The sequence below is a fragment of the Oncorhynchus keta genome, unplaced genomic scaffold (genome assembly GCF_023373465.1).
Source record: "Oncorhynchus keta strain PuntledgeMale-10-30-2019 unplaced genomic scaffold, Oket_V2 Un_contig_24994_pilon_pilon, whole genome shotgun sequence".
NCBI lineage: Eukaryota > Metazoa > Chordata > Actinopteri > Salmoniformes > Salmonidae > Oncorhynchus > Oncorhynchus keta.
This window is the reverse complement of record NW_026284212.1, coordinates 15,353-36,295: the sequence shown is the minus strand read 5'-3', so window position 1 is coordinate 36,295 and position 20,943 is coordinate 15,353. Positions and strand designations below refer to the sequence as shown.

At 43.3% G+C, this 20,943-nt stretch overlaps 19 non-coding genes across 19 annotated transcripts; all 19 read right to left on the bottom strand.

Annotated features, from left to right (window-relative positions):
* Positions 1-6,087: 6,087 nt before the first annotated feature.
* trnas-uga (transfer RNA serine (anticodon UGA)) lies at positions 6,088-6,162 on the bottom strand. The gene has a single exon. It is a non-coding gene; the product is annotated as a tRNA-Ser (tRNA).
* A 955-nt stretch (positions 6,163-7,117) lies between these two features.
* Positions 7,118-7,199, bottom strand: trnas-cga (transfer RNA serine (anticodon CGA)). Its single transcript has one exon. It is a non-coding gene; the product is annotated as a tRNA-Ser (tRNA).
* A 383-nt stretch (positions 7,200-7,582) lies between these two features.
* Positions 7,583-7,664, bottom strand: trnas-uga (transfer RNA serine (anticodon UGA)). The gene has a single exon. It is a non-coding gene; the product is annotated as a tRNA-Ser (tRNA).
* Positions 7,665-8,628: 964 nt separating this feature from the next.
* On the bottom strand, positions 8,629-8,710 carry trnas-uga (transfer RNA serine (anticodon UGA)). The gene has a single exon. It is a non-coding gene; the product is annotated as a tRNA-Ser (tRNA).
* Positions 8,711-10,094: 1,384 nt separating this feature from the next.
* On the bottom strand, positions 10,095-10,175 carry trnas-cga (transfer RNA serine (anticodon CGA)). Its single transcript has one exon. It is a non-coding gene; the product is annotated as a tRNA-Ser (tRNA).
* A 383-nt stretch (positions 10,176-10,558) lies between these two features.
* trnas-uga (transfer RNA serine (anticodon UGA)) lies at positions 10,559-10,639 on the bottom strand. The gene has a single exon. It is a non-coding gene; the product is annotated as a tRNA-Ser (tRNA).
* Positions 10,640-11,603: 964 nt separating this feature from the next.
* trnas-cga (transfer RNA serine (anticodon CGA)) lies at positions 11,604-11,685 on the bottom strand. Its single transcript has one exon. It is a non-coding gene; the product is annotated as a tRNA-Ser (tRNA).
* Positions 11,686-12,068: 383 nt separating this feature from the next.
* trnas-uga (transfer RNA serine (anticodon UGA)) lies at positions 12,069-12,152 on the bottom strand. The gene has a single exon. It is a non-coding gene; the product is annotated as a tRNA-Ser (tRNA).
* Positions 12,153-13,115: 963 nt separating this feature from the next.
* Positions 13,116-13,197, bottom strand: trnas-uga (transfer RNA serine (anticodon UGA)). The gene has a single exon. It is a non-coding gene; the product is annotated as a tRNA-Ser (tRNA).
* A 383-nt stretch (positions 13,198-13,580) lies between these two features.
* On the bottom strand, positions 13,581-13,662 carry trnas-uga (transfer RNA serine (anticodon UGA)). Its single transcript has one exon. It is a non-coding gene; the product is annotated as a tRNA-Ser (tRNA).
* Positions 13,663-14,631: 969 nt separating this feature from the next.
* trnas-cga (transfer RNA serine (anticodon CGA)) lies at positions 14,632-14,712 on the bottom strand. Its single transcript has one exon. It is a non-coding gene; the product is annotated as a tRNA-Ser (tRNA).
* Positions 14,713-15,095: 383 nt separating this feature from the next.
* On the bottom strand, positions 15,096-15,176 carry trnas-uga (transfer RNA serine (anticodon UGA)). Its single transcript has one exon. It is a non-coding gene; the product is annotated as a tRNA-Ser (tRNA).
* A 964-nt stretch (positions 15,177-16,140) lies between these two features.
* Positions 16,141-16,222, bottom strand: trnas-cga (transfer RNA serine (anticodon CGA)). The gene has a single exon. It is a non-coding gene; the product is annotated as a tRNA-Ser (tRNA).
* Positions 16,223-16,605: 383 nt separating this feature from the next.
* trnas-uga (transfer RNA serine (anticodon UGA)) lies at positions 16,606-16,687 on the bottom strand. Its single transcript has one exon. It is a non-coding gene; the product is annotated as a tRNA-Ser (tRNA).
* Positions 16,688-17,651: 964 nt separating this feature from the next.
* On the bottom strand, positions 17,652-17,732 carry trnas-cga (transfer RNA serine (anticodon CGA)). The gene has a single exon. It is a non-coding gene; the product is annotated as a tRNA-Ser (tRNA).
* Positions 17,733-18,115: 383 nt separating this feature from the next.
* On the bottom strand, positions 18,116-18,196 carry trnas-uga (transfer RNA serine (anticodon UGA)). Its single transcript has one exon. It is a non-coding gene; the product is annotated as a tRNA-Ser (tRNA).
* A 964-nt stretch (positions 18,197-19,160) lies between these two features.
* On the bottom strand, positions 19,161-19,242 carry trnas-cga (transfer RNA serine (anticodon CGA)). The gene has a single exon. It is a non-coding gene; the product is annotated as a tRNA-Ser (tRNA).
* A 383-nt stretch (positions 19,243-19,625) lies between these two features.
* On the bottom strand, positions 19,626-19,707 carry trnas-uga (transfer RNA serine (anticodon UGA)). The gene has a single exon. It is a non-coding gene; the product is annotated as a tRNA-Ser (tRNA).
* A 964-nt stretch (positions 19,708-20,671) lies between these two features.
* Positions 20,672-20,753, bottom strand: trnas-cga (transfer RNA serine (anticodon CGA)). The gene has a single exon. It is a non-coding gene; the product is annotated as a tRNA-Ser (tRNA).
* Between the last annotated feature and the right edge of the window lie 190 nt (positions 20,754-20,943).

Genomic DNA, 20,943 nt, shown 5'->3' with positions numbered 1-20,943 from the left:
TAGCTAAGCTAAGAATGACGTGAATAGTCAAGTCGATATGAACGTTGGATTGCATATAGTTAATATATTATCAAGTTCGATGCAATGATATGCTATGCGGTTCATTTTTTATTTTATTTTATTTTTTTATTTCACCTTTATTTAACCAGGTAGGCTAGTTGAGAACAAGTTCTCATTTGCAACTGCGACCTGGCCAAGATAAAGCATAGCAGTGTGAACAGACAACACAGAGTTACACATGGAGTAAACAATTAGCAAGTCAATAACACAGTAGAAAAATGTAAGCAGTCTATATACAATGTGCAAAAGGCATGAGGAGGTAGGCGAATAATACAATTTTGCAGATTAACACTGGAGTGATAAATGATCAGATGGGCATGTACAGGTAGAGATATTGGTGTGCAAAAGAGCAGAAAAGTAAATAAATAAAAACAGTATAAAACAGTATGGGAATGAGGTAGGTGAAAAAGGGTGAGCTATTTACCTATAGACTATGTACAGCTGCAGCGATCGGTTAGCTGCTCGGATAGCTGATGTTTGAAGTTGGTGAGGAGATAAAAGTCTCCAACTTCAGCGATTTGGCAATTCGTTCCAGTCACAGGCAGCAGAGTACTGGAACGAAAGGCGGCCAAATGAGGTGTTGGCTTTAGGGATGATCAGTGAGATACACCTGCTGGAGCGCGTGCTACGGATGGGTGTTGCCATCGTGACCAGTGAACTGAGATAAGGCGGAGCTTTACCTAGCATGGACTTGTAAATGACCTGAGCCAGTGGGTCTGGCTACGAATATGTAGTGAGGGCCAGCCGACTAGAGCATACAAGTCGCAGTGGTGGGTGGTATAAGGTGCTTTAGTGACAAAACGGATGGCACTGTGATAGACTGCATCCAGTTTGCTGAGTAGAGTGTTGGAAGCCATTTGTAGATGACATCGCCTAAGTCGAGGATCGGTAGGATAGTCAGTTTTACTAGGGGTAAGCTTGGCAGCGTGAGTGAAGGGAGGCTTTGTTGCGGAATAGAAAGCCGACTTGGATTTGATTTTGATTGAGATGTTTGATGAGTCTGGAAGGAGAGTTTGCAGTCTAGCCAGACACCTAGGTACTTATAGATGTCCACATATTCAAGGTTGGAACCATCCAGGGTGGTGATGCTAGTCGGGCATGCGGCAGGCAGCGACCGGTTGAAAAGCATGCATTTGGTTTTACTCGCTTAAGAGCAATTGGAGGCCACGGAAGGAGTGCTGTATGGCATTGGAAGCTCGTTTGGAGGTTTGATAGCACAGTGTCCAATGACGGGGCCGAAAGTATATAGAATGGTGTCGTCTGCGTAGAGGTGGATCAGGGAATCGCCCGCAGCAAGAGCAACATCATTGATATACAGAGAAAAGAGTCGGCCCGAGAATTGAACCCCTGTGGCACCTATAGAGACTGCCAGAGGACCGGACAGCATGCCCTCTGATTTGACACACTGAACTCTGTCTGCAAAGTAATTGGTGAACCAGGCAAGGCAGTCATCCGGAAAACCGAGGCTGTTGAGTCTGCCGATAAGAATTTGGTGATTGACAGAGTCGAAAGCCTTGGGTAGGCCGATGAAGACGGCTGCACAGTACTGTCTTTTATCGATGGCGGTTATGATATCATTTAGTACCTGAGTGTGGCTGAGGTGCACCTTGACCGTTCGGAAACCAGATTGCACAGCGGAGAAGGTACGGTGGGATTCGAGATGGTCAGTGACCTGTTTGTTGACTTGGCTTTCAAGACCTTAGATAGGCAGGGCAGGATGGATATAGGTCTATAGCAGTTTGGGTCCAGGGTGTCTCCTCCTTTGAAGAGGGGGATGACTGCATGCAGCTTTCAATCCTTGGGGATCTCAGACGATATGAAAGAGAGGTTGAACAGGCTGGTAATAGGGGTTGCGACAATGGCGGCAGATAGTTTCAGAAATAGCGGGTCCAGATTGTCAAGCCCAGCTGATTTGTACGGGTCCAGGTTTTGCAGCTCTTTCAGAACATCTGCTATCTGGATTTGGGTAAAGGAGAACCTGGAGAGGCTTGGGTGAGGAACTACGGGGGCGGAGCTGTTGGCCGAGGTTGGAGTAGCCAGGCGGAAGGCATGGCCAGCCGTTGAGAAGTGCTTATTGAAGTTTTCGATAATCATGGATTTATCGGTGGAGACCTGTGTTTCCTAGCCTCAGTGCAGTGGGCAGCTGGGAGGAGGTGCTCTTGTTCTCCATGGACTTCACAGTGTCCCAGAACTTTTGGAGTTGGAGCTACAGGATGCAAACTTTTGCCTGTGAAGCTGGCCTTAGCTTTTCCTGACTGACTGCGTGTATTTGGTTCCTGACTTCCCTGAACAGTTGCATATCACGGGGCTATTCGATGCTATTGCAGTCCGCCACAGGATGTTTTTGTGCTGGTCGAGGGCAGTCAGGTCTGGAGTGAACCAAGGGCTGTATCTGTTCTTGGTTCTGCATTTTGAACGGAGCATGCTTATCCAAAATGGTGAGGAAGTTACTTTTAAAGAATGACCAGGCATCCTCAACTGACGGGATGAGGTCAATGTCCTTCCAGGATACACGGGCCAGGTCGATTAGAAAGGCCTGCTCACAGAAGTGTTTTAGGAGCGTTTGACAGTGATGAGGGGTGGTCGTTTGACTGCGGGCTCCGTGGCGGATACAGGCGATGAGGCAGTGATCGCTGAGATCCTGGTTGAAGACAGCGGAGGTATATATTTGGAGGGCCAGTTGGTCAGGATGACGTCTATGAGGGTGCCCTTGTTTACAGAGTTAGGGTTGTACCTGGTGGGTTCCTTGATGATTTACGTGAGATTGAGGGCATCTAGCTTAGATTGTAGGACTGCCGGGTGTTAAGCATATCCCAGTTTAGGTCACCTAACAGAACAAACTCTGAAGCTAGATGGGGGCGATCAATTCACAAATGGTGTCCAGGGCACAGCTGGGAGCTGACGGGGTCGGTAGCAGGCGGCAACAGTGAGAGACTTGTTTCTGGAGAGAGTAATTTTCAAAATTAGTAGTTCAAACTGTTTGGGTATGGACCTGGAAAGTATGACATTACTTTGCAGGCTATCTCTGCAGTAGACTGCGACTCCGCCCCCTTTGGCAGTTCTATCTTGACGGAAGATGTTATAGTTGGGTATGGAAATCTCTGAATTTTTGCGGCCTTCCTGAGCCAGGATTCAGACACGGCAAGGACATCAGGGTTAGCAGAGTGTGCTAAAGCAGTGAGTAAAACAAACTTAGGGAGGAGGCTTCTGATGTTGACATGCATAAAAACCAAGACTTTTTCGATCACAGAAGTCAACAAATGAGGGTACCTGGGGACATGCAGGCCTGGGTTTACCTCCACATCACCCGCGGAACAGAGAAGGAGTAGTATGAGGGTGCGGCTAAAGGCTATCAAAACTGGTCGCCTAGAGCGTTGGGGGCAGAGGATAAGAGGAGCAGGTTTCTGGGCATGGTAGAATATATTCAGGGCATAATGCGCAGACAGGGGTATGGTGGGGTGCGGGTACAGCGGAGGTAAGCCCAGGCACTGGGTGATGATGAGAGAGGTTGTATCTCTGGACATGCTGGTTGTAATGGGTGAGGTCACCGCATGTGTGGGGGTGGGACAAAGGAGGTAACAGGGGTATGCAGAGTGGATCTAGGGGCTCCATTGTGAACTAAAACAATGATAACTAACCTGAACAACAGTATACAAGGCATATTGACATTTGGGAGAGACATACAGCGAGGCATACAGTAATCACAGGTGTTGAATTGGGAAAGCTAGCTAAAAACAGTAGGCGAGGCTAATCAGCTAGCACAACAAACAGCAGGTAAAATGGCGTTGACTAGGCAACTGGGCCGACAGATAAAACAAACAAGCAGAATGGAGTACCGTGATTAATGGACAGGATAACGCAACCAAAAATATGTCACAATTAGTAAAAACAAATCATTTGTATCTACTGTAAATACTGAAATGACTTAACAAATAGTTAGTTAGTGAGATTACGCTGAGTACATCTACTAATCTTGATTTTATCAGTTTAACTTATTTTATTGTCATTGTGCAAAGTCACAATTATATCCCTGAATTCTCTATTAGATTGGAATTTTCCAATCAGCAAGGAGATGCTGCCTAATTATATCGATGATTAGATTTGCTCTTCACATGTTCGAGCCAAATTGGTAGAATGCTCATGTGCTTCTTTTAGTATGTGCTTGTTTTAGTATGCACTTCTATTAGTATGCACTTCTATTCGTATGCACTTCTATTGGTATGCACTTCTATTAGTATGCACTTCTTTTAGTATGCACTTCTATTGGTATGCACTTCTATTAGTCTGCACTTCTATTAGTATGCACTTCTATTGGTATGCACTTCTATTAGTATGCACTTCTTTTAGTATGCACTTCTTTTAGTACGCACTTTTTTTAGTATGCACTTTTTTTGTGCCTCTATGGCTTTGCTGTAGTTTACCTCTTCTTGTAGCATCTGCTTCCAGCTCACACTCTCAAACACATAGATCTCCTGAACGCAGCTCCCTTTCCCAGCTCACACTCTCAAAACACATAGATCCCCTGAACGCAGCTCCCTTTTCCAGCTCACACTCTCAAAACACATAGATCTCCTGAACGCAGCTCCCTTTTCCAGCTCACTCCCTGAAACACATAGATCCCCTGAACACAACTCCCTTTCCCATCTCACACTCTCAAAACACCTAGATCTCCTGAACGCAGCTCCCTTTTCCAGCTCACACTCTCAAAACACCTAGATCTCCTGAACGCAGCTCACTCTCCAGATCCCAATTGCCTGAATTCTAATCACCTGTTCTTTCACCTGTTCTTTCACCTTTCACCTGTCTTTCACCTGTCTTTCATTATCACACACTACTAAGTTAAGTTCTTTGCACCCCATCACTGTGAGGTATTGTTTGTTTTGTGACACATATCTTTCGGGAGTGCTGAGGTTCCCCGTGATGTACTGCTGTGTATGATTGTTTTTTTTTTTTTTTTGCCTAATGCATGACGCCTTTTGATTATTCCCTGCCTGTACTTTAGGAGACCATCCGCCACCTCATCAGGAGCATGCCCAGGCATTGTAGGGAGGTCATATAGGCACGTGGAGGCCACACACACTACTGAGCATCATTTGGACTTGTTTTAAGGATATTACAACAAATTTGGATCAGCCTGTAGTGTGGTTTTCCACTTTAATTTTGAGTGTGACTCTCAAATCCAGACCTCCATGGGTTGATAAATTTGATTTCCATTGATAATTTTTGTGTGATTTTGTTGTCAGCACATTCAACTATGTAAAGACAAAAGTATTTAATAAGAATATCTCATTCATTCAGATCTAGGATGTGTTATTTTAGTGTTCTCTTTATCTTTTGAAGTGTATATTCTGAGCACTTGAATCAAAGGACAAGTCCATGTCATTAAAGACATTATCCATATCAAGTCACCAATGATATGTTCAAAATACTGGTTTGTCATAGCACTGGATTTCAACCCTGCGCAGGAAGACAACATTGGATTTCAAAAATGCACTGGGCGAACCTCTGTTATCTTGCATTTCGAGGTCAATCTCACAACCAGAAGGATCTTAACTGAAGAGCCTGCAATCACAGCTTGCTGAGTTACTCTGACACAATCAAAGACAAAAGTATCCAAATTCAACTGCCTTGTTGAAATAAAGACTGCTTTGTCAAAGTAAAATAAGCTATTTTGTGAGCACTTCACAGCTTCTCCTGTTATTGTTAGACGAGCCCATAAAAATAAGGACAATTCTAAGGAAATTCAGAAGTAGGAATCTAAGGAAAGTGATATGGAGAAAGCAGAAGTGGGCTATACGCTTCGAGCAAGGTAAGAACATGGGTGGGGAGACCCCATTGAAATTCAGGTCCAACGTCTAAAGAACTCGGCCATTGCAGCTGTTGGAATGCAAGTAAAGGGATTGGGATTTGGAAACAGACATCAATATATATTCTGAGCACCTGAATCAAGGGACAAGTCCACGGATTAAGCACATTATCCATATCAAGTCACCAAGGATATGTAAAAGAAGAAATGGTTTGTTATAGCGCTGTGAGCAGGGTTCGAACCTGAGACCCCATTGGATTTCAAGTCCAACGCCTTAACCACTCGGCCACCACAGCTTGCTATTTTAACTACCAGGCCTTAACCAGTCGGTTATCTCATTCTGTCAATTTTACTTCTGTAAAGACGAGACTGTCTACTGAAGAGCCTATTTGAACTGTTTTTCAAGGAATACATATTCTGAGCACTTGAATCAAAGGACAAGTCTAATTAAGCACTTCATCAATATCAAGTCACCAATGCTATTTTACAAATAAAGACTGGTTTATCAATGCGATGCAAGCAGTTTTAAAAACTGTATGGGGAGACAACACTGGAGTTCATTTGCAAAGCTTAAACCACTTGGCCATCGCAGCAGTATGAATCTAAGCAAAGTGATGAGGAGAAAGAACAAGTGGGCTATTCGCTTCGAGCAATGTTAAAGCATGGGTGGGGAGACCCCATTGAAATTCAGGTCCAACGTCTAAAGAATCGGCCATTGCAGCTGTTGGAATGCAAGTAAAGGGTTTGGGATTTGGAAACAGACATCATTGGTGTAAAATGGTAAACTTGATGGCCCGACATATTGATCTTATTACGCCAAATCACGTATTAACCACTCGGCCATCACAACTTTCTCAATTAGCTCACACAAAGACAAAAGTATTCTGAGCACTTGAATCACTGGACAAGTCCATGTCTTAAAGAGATTATCCATATCAAGTCACCAAGGATATGTTCAAAATACTGGTTTGTCATAGCACTGCGAGCAGATTTCAACCCTGCGCAGGAAGACAACATTGGATTTCATTTCAAAGTCCACTCTGCCATCAGAACTTTCTCTGTTATCTTGCAGTCCTTAACAGCTCGACTATCTCACAACCAGAAGGATCTGTACTGAAGAGCCTGTTTGAACTCTTTCTCTTGGAAGATATACTCTGAGCACCTGAATCAAAGGACAAGTCCACGGATTTAGGACATTATCCATATCAACTCCCCAATGACATGTTGCAAATAAAGACTGCTTTGTCAAAGCGCTGTGAGCAGGGTTCGAACCTGCGCGGGGAGACCCCATTGGATTTCGAATCCAACGCCTTAACCTCTCGGCCATCACAGCTTCTCCTGTTACCTAAGATGCCTTAACCAGTCCGCTATCTCGTTCTGTCCATTTTACCTCTAAAATGACCATATTATCGCTCTTGAAGAGCCTACTTTTCAAGCAGTAGGAATCTAAGGAAAGTGATATGGAGAAAGCAGAAGTGGGCTATACGCTTCGAGCAAGGTAAGAACATGGGTGGGGAGACCCCATTGAAATTCAGGTCCAACGTCTAAAGAACTCGGCCATTGCAGCTGTTGGAATGCAAGTAAAGGGATTGGGATTTGGAAACAGACATCAATATATATTCTGAGCACCTGAATCAAGGGACAAGTCCACGGATTAAGCACATTATCCATATCAAGTCACCAAGGATATGTAAAAGAAGAAATGGTTTGTTATAGCGCTGTGAGCAGGGTTCGAACCTACGCGGGGAGACCCCATTGGATTTCAAGTCCAACGCCTTAACCACTCGGCCACCACAGCTTGCTATTTTAACTACCAGGCCTTAACCAGTCGGTTATCTCATTCTGTCAATTTTACTTCTGTAAAGACGAGACTGTCTACTGAAGAGCCTATTTGAACTGTTTTTCAAGGAATACATATTCTGAGCACTTGAATCAAAGGACAAGTCTATGCATTAAGCACTTCATCAATATCAAGTCACCAATGCTATTTTACAAATAAAGACTGGTTTATCAATGCGATGCAAGCAGTTTTAAAAACTGTATGGGGAGACAACACTGGAGTTCATTTGCAAAGCTTAAACCACTTGGCCATCGCAGCAGTATGAATCTAAGCAAAGTGATGAGGAGAAAGAACAAGTGGGCTATTCGCTTCGAGCAATGTTAAAGCATGGGTGGGGAGACCCCATTGAAATTCAGGTCCAACGTCTAAAGAATCGGCCATTGCAGCTGTTGGAATGCAAGTAAAGGGTTTGGGATTTGGAAACAGACATCATTGGTGTAAAATGGTCAACTTGATGGCCCGACATATTGATCTTATTACGCCAAATCACGTATTAACCACTCGGCCATCACAACTTTCTCAATTAGCTCACACAAAGACAAAAGTATTCTGAGCACTTGAATCACTGGACAAGTCCATGTCTTAAAGAGATTATCCATATCAAGTCACCAAGGATATGTTCAAAATACTGGTTTGTCATAGCACTGCGAGCAGATTTCAACCCTGCGCAGGAAGACAACATTGGATTTCAAGTCCAAAGCCTTAACCACTCTGCCATCAGAACTTTCTCTGTTATCTTGCAGTCCTTAACAGCTCGACTATCTCACAACCAGAAGGATCTGTACTGAAGAGCCTGTTTGAACTCTTTCTCTTGGAAGATATACTCTGAGCACCTGAATCAAAGGACAAGTCCACGGATTTAGGACATTATCCATATCAACTCCCCAATGACATGTTGCAAATAAAGACTGCTTTGTCAAAGCGCTGTGAGCAGGGTTCGAACCTGCGCGGGGAGACCCCATTGGATTTCAAATCCAACGCCTTAACCTCTCGGCCATCACAGCTTCTCCTGTTACCTAAGATGCCTTAACCAGTCCGCTATCTCGTTCTGTCCATTTTACCTCTAAAATGACCATATTATCGCTCTTGAAGAGCCTACTTTTCAAGCAGTAGGAATCTAAGGAAAGTGATATGGAGAAATGGGCTATACGCTTCGAAAAGGTAAGAACATGGGTGGGAGACCCCATTGAAATTCAGGTCCAACGTCTAAAGAACTCGGCCATTGCAGCTGTTGGAATGCAAGGTAAAACAGACATCAATATATATTCTGAGCACCTGAATCAAGGGACAAGTCCACCCCATTGATCCATATCAAGTCACCAAATATGTAAAAGAAGAAATGGTTTGTTATAGCATGTGAGCAGGGTTCGATTTGTTATTTCAAGTCCAACGGGAGACCTTAACCACTTAACCACCACCACAGCTTGCTATTTTAACTACCAGGCCTTAACCAGTCGGTTATCTCATTCTGTCAATTTTACTTCTGTAAAGACGAGACTGTCTACTGAAGAGCCTATTTGAACTGTTTTTCAAGGAATACATATTCTGAGCACTTGAATCAAAGGACAAGTCTATGCATTAAGCACTTCATCAATATCAAGTCACCAATGCTATTTTACAAATAAAGACTGGTTTATCAATGCGATGCAAGCAGTTTTAAAAACTGTATGGGGAGACAACACTGGAGTTCATTTGCAAAGCTTAAACCACTTGGCCATCGCAGCAGTATGAATCTAAGCAAAGTGATGAGGAGAAAGAACAAGTGGGCTATTCGCTTCGAGCAATGTTAAAGCATGGGTGGGGAGACCCCATTGAAATTCAGGTCCAACGTCTAAAGAATCGGCCATTGCAGCTGTTGGAATGCAAGTAAAGGGTTTGGGATTTGGAAACAGACATCATTGGTGTAAAATGGTAAACTTGATGGCCCGACATATTGATCTTATTACGCCAAATCACGTATTAACCACTCGGCCATCACAACTTTCTCAATTAGCTCACACAAAGACAAAAGTATTCTGAGCACTTGAATCACTGGACAAGTCCATGTCTTAAAGAGATTATCCATATCAAGTCACCAAGGATATGTTCAAAATACTGGTTTGTCATAGCACTGCGAGCAGATTTCAACCCTGCGCAGGAAGACAACATTGGATTTCAAGTCCAAAGCCTTAACCACTCTGCCATCAGAACTTTCTCTGTTATCTTGCAGTCCTTAACAGCTCGACTATCTCACAACCAGAAGGATCTGTACTGAAGAGCCTGTTTGAACTCTTTCTCTTGGAAGATATACTCTGAGCACCTGAATCAAAGGACAAGTCCACGGATTTAGGACATTATCCATATCAACTCCCCAATGACATGTTGCAAATAAAGACTGCTTTGTCAAAGCGCTGTGAGCAGGGTTCGAACCTGCGCGGGAGACCCCATTGGATTTCGAATCCAACGCCTTAACCTCTCGGCCATCACAGCTTCTCCTGTTACCTAAGATGCCTTAACCAGTCCGCTATCTCGTTCTGTCCATTTTACCTCTAAAATGACCATATTATCGCTCTTGAAGAGCCTACTTTTCAAGCAGTAGGAATCTAAGGAAAGTGATATGGAGAAAGCAGAAGTGGGCTATACGCTTCGAGCAAGGTAAGAACATGGGTGGGGAGACCCCATTGAAATTCAGGTCCAACGTCTAAAGAACTCGGCCATTGCAGCTGTTGGAATGCAAGTAAAGGGATTGGGATTTGGAAACAGACATCAATATATATTCTGAGCACCTGAATCAAGGGACAAGTCCACGGATTAAGCACATTATCCATATCAAGTCACCAAGGATATGTAAAAGAAGAAATGGTTTGTTATAGCGCTGTGAGCAGGGTTCGAACCTAGCGGGGAGACCCCATTGGATTTCAAGTCCAACGCCTTAACCACTCGGCCACCACAGCTTGCTATTTTAACTACCAGGCCTTAACCAGTCGGTTATCTCATTCTGTCAATTTTACTTCTGTAAAGACGAGACTGTCTACTGAAGAGCCTATTTGAACTGTTTTTCAAGGAATACATATTCTGAGCACTTGAATCAAAGGACAAGTCTATGCATTAAGCACTTCATCAATATCAAGTCACCAATGCTATTTTACAAATAAAGACTGGTTTATCAATGCGATGCAAGCAGTTTTAAAAACTGTATGGGGAGACAACACTGGAGTTCATTTGCAAAGCTTAAACCACTTGGCCATCGCAGCAGTATGAATCTAAGCAAAGTGATGAGGAGAAAGAACAAGTGGGCTATTCGCTTCGAGCAATGTTAAAGCATGGGTGGGGAGACCCCATTGAAATTCAGGTCCAACGTCTAAAGAATCGGCCATTGCAGCTGTTGGAATGCAAGTAAAGGGTTTGGGATTTGGAAACAGACATCATTGGTGTAAAATGGTAAACTTGATGGCCCGACATATTGATCTTATTACGCCAAATCACGTATTAACCACTCGGCCATCACAACTTTCTCAATTAGCTCACACAAAGACAAAAGTATTCTGAGCACTTGAATCACTGGACAAGTCCATGTCTTAAAGAGATTATCCATATCAAGTCACCAAGGATATGTTCAAAATACTGGTTTGTCATAGCACTGCGAGCAGATTTCAACCCTGCGCAGGAAGACAACATTGGATTTCAAGTCCAAAGCCTTAACCACTCTGCCATCAGAACTTTCTCTGTTATCTTGCAGTCCTTAACAGCTCGACTATCTCACAACCAGAAGGATCTGTACTGAAGAGCCTGTTTGAACTCTTTCTCTTGGAAGATATACTCTGAGCACCTGAATCAAAGGACAAGTCCACGGATTTAGGACATTATCCATATCAACTCCCCAATGACATGTTGCAAATAAAGACTGCTTTGTCAAAGCGCTGTGAGCAGGGTTCGAACCTGCGCGGGGAGACCCCATTGGATTTCGAATCCAACGCCTTAACCTCTCGGCCATCACAGCTTCTCCTGTTACCTAAGATGCCTTAACCAGTCCGCTATCTCGTTCTGTCCATTTTACCTCTAAAATGACCATATTATCGCTCTTGAAGAGCCTACTTTTCAAGCAGTAGGAATCTAAGGAAAGTGATATGGAGAAAGCAGAAGTGGGCTATACGCTTCGAGCAAGGTAAGAACATGGGTGGGGAGACCCCATTGAAATTCAGGTCCAACGTCTAAAGAACTCGGCCATTGCAGCTGTTGGAATGCAAGTAAAGGGATTGGGATTTGGAAACAGACATCAATATATATTCTGAGCACCTGAATCAAGGGACAAGTCCACGGATTAAGCACATTATCCATATCAAGTCACCAAGGATATGTAAAAGAAGAAATGGTTTGTTATAGCGCTGTGAGCAGGGGTTTCGAACCTACGCGGGGAGACCCCATTGGATTTCAAGTCCAACGCCTTAACCACTCGGCCACCACAGCTTGCTATTTTAACTACCAGGCCTTAACCAGTCGGTTATCTCATTCTGTCAATTTTACTTCTGTAAAGACGAGACTGTCTACTGAAGAGCCTATTTGAACTGTTTTTCAAGGAATACATATTCTGAGCACTTGAATCAAAGGACAAGTCTATGCATTAAGCACTTCATCAATATCAAGTCACCAATGCTATTTTACAAATAAAGACTGGTTTATCAATGCGATGCAAGCAGTTTTAAAAACTGTATGGGGAGACAACACTGGAGTTCATTTGCAAAGCTTAAACCACTTGGCCATCGCAGCAGTATGAATCTAAGCAAAGTGATGAGGAGAAAGAACAAGTGGGCTATTCGCTTCGAGCAATGTTAAAGCATGGGTGGGGAGACCCCATTGAAATTCAGGTCCAACGTCTAAAGAATCGGCCATTGCAGCTGTGGAATGCAAGTAAAGGGTTTGGGATTTGGAAACAGACATCATTGGTGTAAAATGGTAAACTTGATGGCCCGACATATTGATCTTATTACGCCAAATCACGTATTAACCACTCGGCCATCACAACTTTCTCAATTAGCTCACACAAAGACAAAAGTATTCTGAGCACTTGAATCACTGGACAAGTCCATGTCTTAAAGAGATTATCCATATCAAGTCACCAAGGATATGTTCAAAATACTGGTTTGTCATAGCACTGCGAGCAGATTTCAACCCTGCGCAGGAAGACAACATTGGATTTCAAGTCCAAAGCCTTAACCACTCTGCCATCAGAACTTTCTCTGTTATCTTGCAGTCCTTAACAGCTCGACTATCTCACAACCAGAAGGATCTGTACTGAAGAGCCTGTTTGAACTCTTTCTCTTGGAAGATATACTCTGAGCACCTGAATCAAAGGACAAGTCCACGGATTTAGGACATTATCCATATCAACTCCCCAATGACATGTTGCAAATAAAGACTGCTTTGTCAAAGCGCTGTGAGCAGGGTTCGAACCTGCGCGGGGAGACCCCATTGGATTTCAAATCCAACGCCTTAACCTCTCGGCCATCACAGCTTCTCCTGTTACCTAAGATGCCTTAACCAGTCCGCTATCTCGTTCTGTCCATTTTACCTCTAAAATGACCATATTATCGCTCTTGAAGAGCCTACTTTTCAAGCAGTAGGAATCTAAGGAAAGTGATATGGAGAAAGCAGAAGTGGGCTATACGCTTCGAGCAAGGTAAGAACATGGGTGGGGAGACCCCATTGAAATTCAGGTCCAACGTCTAAAGAACTCGGCCATTGCAGCTGTTGGAATGCAAGTAAAGGGATTGGGATTTGGAAACAGACATCAATATATATTCTGAGCACCTGAATCAAGGGACAAGTCCACGGATTAAGCACATTATCCATATCAAGTCACCAAGGATATGTAAAAGAAGAAATGGTTTGTTATAGCGCTGTGAGCAGGGTTCGAACCTACGCGGGGAGACCCCATTGGATTTCAAGTCCAACGCCTTAACCACTCGGCCACCACAGCTTGCTATTTTAACTACCAGGCCTTAACCAGTCGGTTATCTCATTCTGTCAATTTTACTTCTGTAAAGACGAGACTGTCTACTGAAGAGCCTATTTGAACTGTTTTTCAAGGAATACATATTCTGAGCACTTGAATCAAAGGACAAGTCTATGCATTAAGCACTTCATCAATATCAAGTCACCAATGCTATTTTACAAATAAAGACTGGTTTATCAATGCGATGCAAGCAGTTTTAAAAACTGTATGGGGAGACAACACTGGAGTTCATTTGCAAAGCTTAAACCACTTGGCCATCGCAGCAGTATGAATCTAAGCAAAGTGATGAGGAGAAAGAACAAGTGGGCTATTCGCTTCGAGCAATGTTAAAGCATGGGTGGGGAGACCCCATTGAAATTCAGGTCCAACGTCTAAAGAATCGGCCATTGCAGCTGTTGGAATGCAAGTAAAGGGTTTGGGATTTGGAAACAGACATCATTGGTGTAAAATGGTCAACTTGATGGCCCGACATATTGATCTTATTACGCCAAATCACGTATTAACCACTCGGCCATCACAACTTTCTCAATTAGCTCACACAAAGACAAAAGTATTCTGAGCACTTGAATCACTGGACAAGTCCATGTCTTAAAGAGATTATCCATATCAAGTCACCAAGGATATGTTCAAAATACTGGTTTGTCATAGCACTGCGAGCAGATTTCAACCCTGCGCAGGAAGACAACATTGGATTTCAAGTCCAAAGCCTTAACCACTCTGCCATCAGAACTTTCTCTGTTATCTTGCAGTCCTTAACAGCTCGACTATCTCACAACCAGAAGGATCTGTACTGAAGAGCCTGTTTGAACTCTTTCTCTTGGAAGATATACTCTGAGCACCTGAATCAAAGGACAAGTCCACGGATTTAGGACATTATCCATATCATATCAACTCCCCAATGACATGTTGCAAATAAAGACTGCTTTGTCAAAGCGCTGTGAGCAGGGTTCGAACCTGCGCGGGAGACCCCATTGGATTTCGAATCCAACGCCTTAACCTCTCGGCCATCACAGCTTCTCCTGTTACCTAAGATGCCTTAACCAGTCCGCTATCTCGTTCTGTCCATTTTACCTCTAAAATGACCATATTATCGCTCTTGAAGAGCCTACTTTTCAAGCAGTAGGAATCTAAGGAAAGTGATATGGAGAAAGCAGAAGTGGGCTATACGCTTCGAGCAAGGTAAGAACATGGGTGGGGAGACCCCATTGAAATTCAGGTCCAACGTCTAAAGAACTCGGCCATTGCAGCTGTTGGAATGCAAGTAAAGGGATTGGGATTTGGAAACAGACATCAATATATATTCTGAGCACCTGAATCAAGGGACAAGTCCACGGATTAAGCACATTATCCATATCAAGTCACCAAGGATATGTAAAAGAAGAAATGGTTTGTTATAGCGCTGTGAGCAGGGTTCGAACCTACGCGGGAGACCCCATTGGATTTCAAGTCCAACGCCTTAACCACTCGGCCACCACAGCTTGCTATTTTAACTACCAGGCCTTAACCAGTCGGTTATCTCATTCTGTCAATTTTACTTCTGTAAAGACGAGACTGTCTACTGAAGAGCCTATTTGAACTGTTTTTCAAGGAATACATATTCTGAGCACTTGAATCAAAGGACAAGTCTATGCATTAAGCACTTCATCAATATCAAGTCACCAATGCTATTTTACAAATAAAGACTGGTTTATCAATGCGATGCAAGCAGTTTTAAAAACTGTATGGGGAGACAACACTGGAGTTCATTTGCAAAGCTTAAACCACTTGGCCATCGCAGCAGTATGAATCTAAGCAAAGTGATGAGGAGAAAGAACAAGTGGGCTATTCGCTTCGAGCAATGTTAAAGCATGGGTGGGGAGACCCCATTGAAATTCAGGTCCAACGTCTAAAGAATCGGCCATTGCAGCTGTTGGAATGCAAGTAAAGGGTTTGGGATTTGGAAACAGACATCATTGGTGTAAAATGGTAAACTTGATGGCCCGACATATTGATCTTATTACGCCAAATCACGTATTAACCACTCGGCCATCACAACTTTCTCAATTAGCTCACACAAAGACAAAAGTATTCTGAGCACTTGAATCACTGGACAAGTCCATGTCTTAAAGAGATTATCCATATCAAGTCACCAAGGATATGTTCAAAATACTGGTTTGTCATAGCACTGCGAGCAGATTTCAACCCTGCGCAGGAAGACAACATTGGATTTCAAGTCCAAAGCCTTAACCACTCTGCCATCAGAACTTTCTCTGTTATCTTGCAGTCCTTAACAGCTCGACTATCTCACAACCAGAAGGATCTGTACTGAAGAGCCTGTTTGAACTCTTTCTCTTGGAAGATATACTCTGAGCACCTGAATCAAAGGACAAGTCCACGGATTTAGGACATTATCCATATCAACTCCCCAATGACATGTTGCAAATAAAGACTGCTTTGTCAAAGCGCTGTGAGCAGGGTTCGAACCTGCGCGGGGAGACCCCATTGGATTTCGAATCCAACGCCTTAACCTCTCGGCCATCACAGCTTCTCCTGTTACCTAAGATGCCTTAACCAGTCCGCTATCTCGTTCTGTCCATTTTACCTCTAAAATGACCATATTATCGCTCTTGAAGAGCCTACTTTTCAAGCAGTAGGAATCTAAGGAAAGTGATATGGAGAAAGCAGAAGTGGGCTATACGCTTCGAGCAAGGTAAGAACATGGGTGGGGAGACCCCATTGAAATTCAGGTCCAACGTCTAAAGAACTCGGCCATTGCAGCTGTTGGAATGCAAGTAAAGGGATTGGGATTTGGAAACAGACATCAATATATATTCTGAGCACCTGAATCAAGGGACAAGTCCACGGATTAAGCACATTATCCATATCAAGTCACCAAGGATATGTAAAAGAAGAAATGGTTTGTTATAGCGCTGTGAGCAGGGTTCGAACCTACGCGGGGAGACCCCATTGGATTTCAAGTCCAACGCCTTAACCACTCGGCCACCACAGCTTGCTATTTTAACTACCAGGCCTTAACCAGTCGGTTATCTCATTCTGTCAATTTTACTTCTGTAAAGACGAGACTGTCTACTGAAGAGCCTATTTGAACTGTTTTTCAAGGAATACATATTCTGAGCACTTGAATCAAAGGACAAGTCTATGCATTAAGCACTTCATCAATATCAAGTCACCAATGCTATTTTACAAATAAAGACTGGTTTATCAATGCGATGCAAGCAGTTTTAAAAACTGTATGGGGAGACAACACTGGAGTTCATTTGCAAAGCTTAAACCACTTGGCCATCGCAGCAGTATGAATCTAAGCAAAGTGATGAGGAGAAAGAACAAGTGGGCTATTCGCTTCGAGCAATGTTAAAGCATGGGTGGGGAGACCCCATTGAAATTCAGGTCCAACGTCTAAAGAATCGGCCATTGCAGCTGTTGGAATGCAAGTAAAGGGTTTGGGATTTGGAAACAGACATCATTGGTGTAAAATGGTAAACTTGATGGCCCGACATATTGATCTTATTACGCCAAATCACGTATTAACCACTCGGCCATCACAACTTTCTCAATTAGCTCACACAAAGACAAAAGTATTCTGAGCACTTGAATCACTGGACAAGTCCATGTCTTAAAGAGATTATCCATATCAAGTCACCAAGGATATGTTCAAAATACTGGTTTGTCATAGCACTGCGAGCAGATTTCAACCCTGCGCAGGAAGACAACATTGGATTTCAAGTCCAAAGCCTTAACCACTCTGCCATCAGAACTTTCTCTGTTATCTTGCAGTCCTTAACAGCTCGACTATCTCACAACCAGAAGGATCTGTACTGAAGAGCCTGTTTGAACTCTTTCTCTTGGAAGATATACTCTGAGCACCTGAATCAAAGGACAAGTCCACGGATTTAGGACATTATCCATATCAACTCCCCAATGACATGTTGCAAATAAAGACTGCTTTGTCAAAGCGCTGTGAGCAGGGTTCGAACCTGCGCGGGAGACCCCATTGGATTTCGAATCCAACGCCTTAACCTCTCGGCCATCACAGCTTCTCCTGTTACCTAAGATGCCTTAACCAGTCCGCTATCTCGTTCTGTCCATTTTACCTCTAAAATGACCATATTATCGCTCTTGAAGAGCCTACTTTTCAAGCAGTAGGAATCTAAGGAAAGTGATATGGAGAAAGCAGAAGTGGGCTATACGCTTCGAGCAAGGTAAGAACATGGGTGGGGAGACCCCATTGAAATTCAGGTCCAACGTCTAAAGAACTCGGCCATTGCAGCTGTTGGAATGCAAGTAAAGGGATTGGGATTTGGAAACAGACATCAATATATATTCTGAGCACCTGAATCAAGGGACAAGTCCACGGATTAAGCACATTATCCATATCAAGTCACCAAGGATATGTAAAAGAAGAAATGGTTTGTTATAGCGCTGTGAGCAGGGTTCGAACCTACGCGGGAGACCCCATTGGATTTCAAGTCCAACGCCTTAACCACTCGGCCACCACAGCTTGCTATTTTAACTACCAGGCCTTAACCAGTCGGTTATCTCATTCTGTCAATTTTACTTCTGTAAAGACGAGACTGTCTACTGAAGAGCCTATTTGAACTGTTTTTCAAGGAATACATATTCTGAGCACTTGAATCAAAGGACAAGTCTATGCATTAAGCACTTCATCAATATCAAGTCACCAATGCTATTTTACAAATAAAGACTGGTTTATCAATGCGATGCAAGCAGTTTTAAAAACTGTATGGGGAGACAACACTGGAGTTCATTTGCAAAGCTTAAACCACTTGGCCATCGCAGCAGTATGAATCTAAGCAAAGTGATGAGGAGAAAGAACAAGTGGGCTATTCGCTTCGAGCAATGTTAAAGCATGGGTGGGGAGACCCCATTGAAATTCAGGTCCAACGTCTAAAGAATCGGCCATTGCAGCTGTTGGAATGCAAGTAAAGGGTTTGGGATTTGGAAACAGACATCATTGGTGTAAAATGGTAAACTTGATGGCCCGACATATTGATCTTATTACGCCAAATCACGTATTAACCACTCGGCCATCACAACTTTCTCAATTAGCTCACACAAAGACAAAAGTATTCTGAGCACTTGAATCACTGGACAAGTCCATGTCTTAAAGAGATTATCCATATCAAGTCACCAAGGATATGTTCAAAATACTGGTTTGTCATAGCACTGCGAGCAGATTTCAACCCTGCGCAGGAAGACAACATTGGATTTCAAGTCCAAAGCCTTAACCACTCTGCCATCAGAACTTTCTCTGTTATCTTGCAGTCCTTAACAGCTCGACTATCTCACAACCAGAAGGATCTGTACTGAAGAGCCTGTTTGAACTCTTTCTCTTGGAAGATATACTCTGAGCACCTGAATCAAAGGACAAGTCCACGGATTTAGGACATTATCCATATCAACTCCCCAATGACATGTTGCAAATAAAGACTGCTTTGTCAAAGCGCTGTGAGCAGGGTTCGAACCTGCGCGGGGAGACCCCATTGGATTTCGAATCCAACGCCTTAACCTCTCGGCCATCACAGCTTCTCCTGTTACCTAAGATGCCTTAACCAGTCCGCTATCTCGTTCTGTCCATTTTACCTCTAAAATGACCATATTATCGCTCTTGAAGAGCCTACTTTTCAAGCAGTAGGAATCTAAGGAAAGTGATATGGAGAAAGCAGAAGTGGGCTATACGCTTCGAGCAAGGTAAGAACATGGGTGGGGAGACCCCATTGAAATTCAGGTCCAACGTCTAAAGAACTCGGCCATTGCAGCTGTTGGAATGCAAGTAAAGGGATTGGGATTTGGAAACAGACATCAATATATATTCTGAGCACCTGAATCAAAGGACAAGTCCACGGATTAAGCACATTATCCATATCAAGTCACCAAGGATATGTAAAAGAAGAAATGGTTTGTTATAGCGCTGTGAGCAGGGTTCGAACCTACGCGGGGAGACCCCATTGGATTTCAAGTCCAACGCCTTAACCACTCGGCCACCACAGCTTGCTATTTTAACTACCAGGCCTTAACCAGTCGGTTATCTCATTCTGTCAATTTTACTTCTGTAAAGACGAGACTGTCTACTGAAGAGCCTATTTGAACTGTTTTTCAAGGAATACATATTCTGAGCACTTGAATCAAAGGACAAGTCTATGCATTAAGCACTTCATCAATATCAAGTCACCAATGCTATTTTACAAATAAAGACTGGTTTATCAATGCGATGCAAGCAGTTTTAAAAACTGTATGGGGAGACAACACTGGAGTTCATTTGCAAAGCTTAAACCACTTGGCCATCGCAGCAGTATGAATCTAAGCAAAGTGATGAGGAGAAAGAACAAGTGGGCTATTCGCTTCGAGCAATGTTAAAGCATGGGTGGGGAGACCCCATTGAAATTCAGGTCCAACGTCTAAAGAATCGGCCATTGCAGCTGTTGGAATGCAAGTAAAGGGTTTGGGATTTGGAAACAGACATCATTGGTGTAAAATGGTAAACTTGATGGCCCGACATATTGATCTTATTACGCCAAATCACGTATTAACCACTCGGCCATCACAACTTTCTCAATTAGCTCACACAAAGACAAAAGTATTCTGAGCACTTGAATCACTGGACAAGTCCATGTCTTAAAGAGATTATCCATATCAAGTCACCAAGGATATGTTCAAAATACTGGTTTGTCATAGCACTGCGAGCAGATTTCAACCCTGCGCAGGAAGACAACATTGGATTTCAAGTCCAAAGCCTTAACCACTCTGCCATCAGAACTTTCTCTGTTATCTTGCAGTCCTTAACAGCTCGACTATCTCACAACCAGAAGGATCTGTACTGAAGAGCCTGTTTGAACTCTTTCTCTTGGAAGATATACTCTGAGCACCTGAATCAAAGGACAAGTCCACGGATTTAGGACATTATCCATATCAACTCCCCAATGACATGTTGCAAATAAAGACTGCTTTGTCAAAGCGCTGTGAGCAGGGTTCGAACCTGCGCGGGGAGACCCCATTGGATTTCGAATCCAACGCCTTAACCTCTCGGCCATCACAGCTTCTCCTGTTACCTAAGATGCCTTAACCAGTCCGCTATCTCGTTCTGTCCATTTTACCTCTAAAATGACCATATTATCGCTCTTGAAGAGCCTACTTTTCAAGCAGTAGGAATCTAAGGAAAGTGATATGGAGAAAGCAGAAGTGGGCTATACGCTTCGAGCAAGGTAAGAACATGGGTGGGGAGACCCC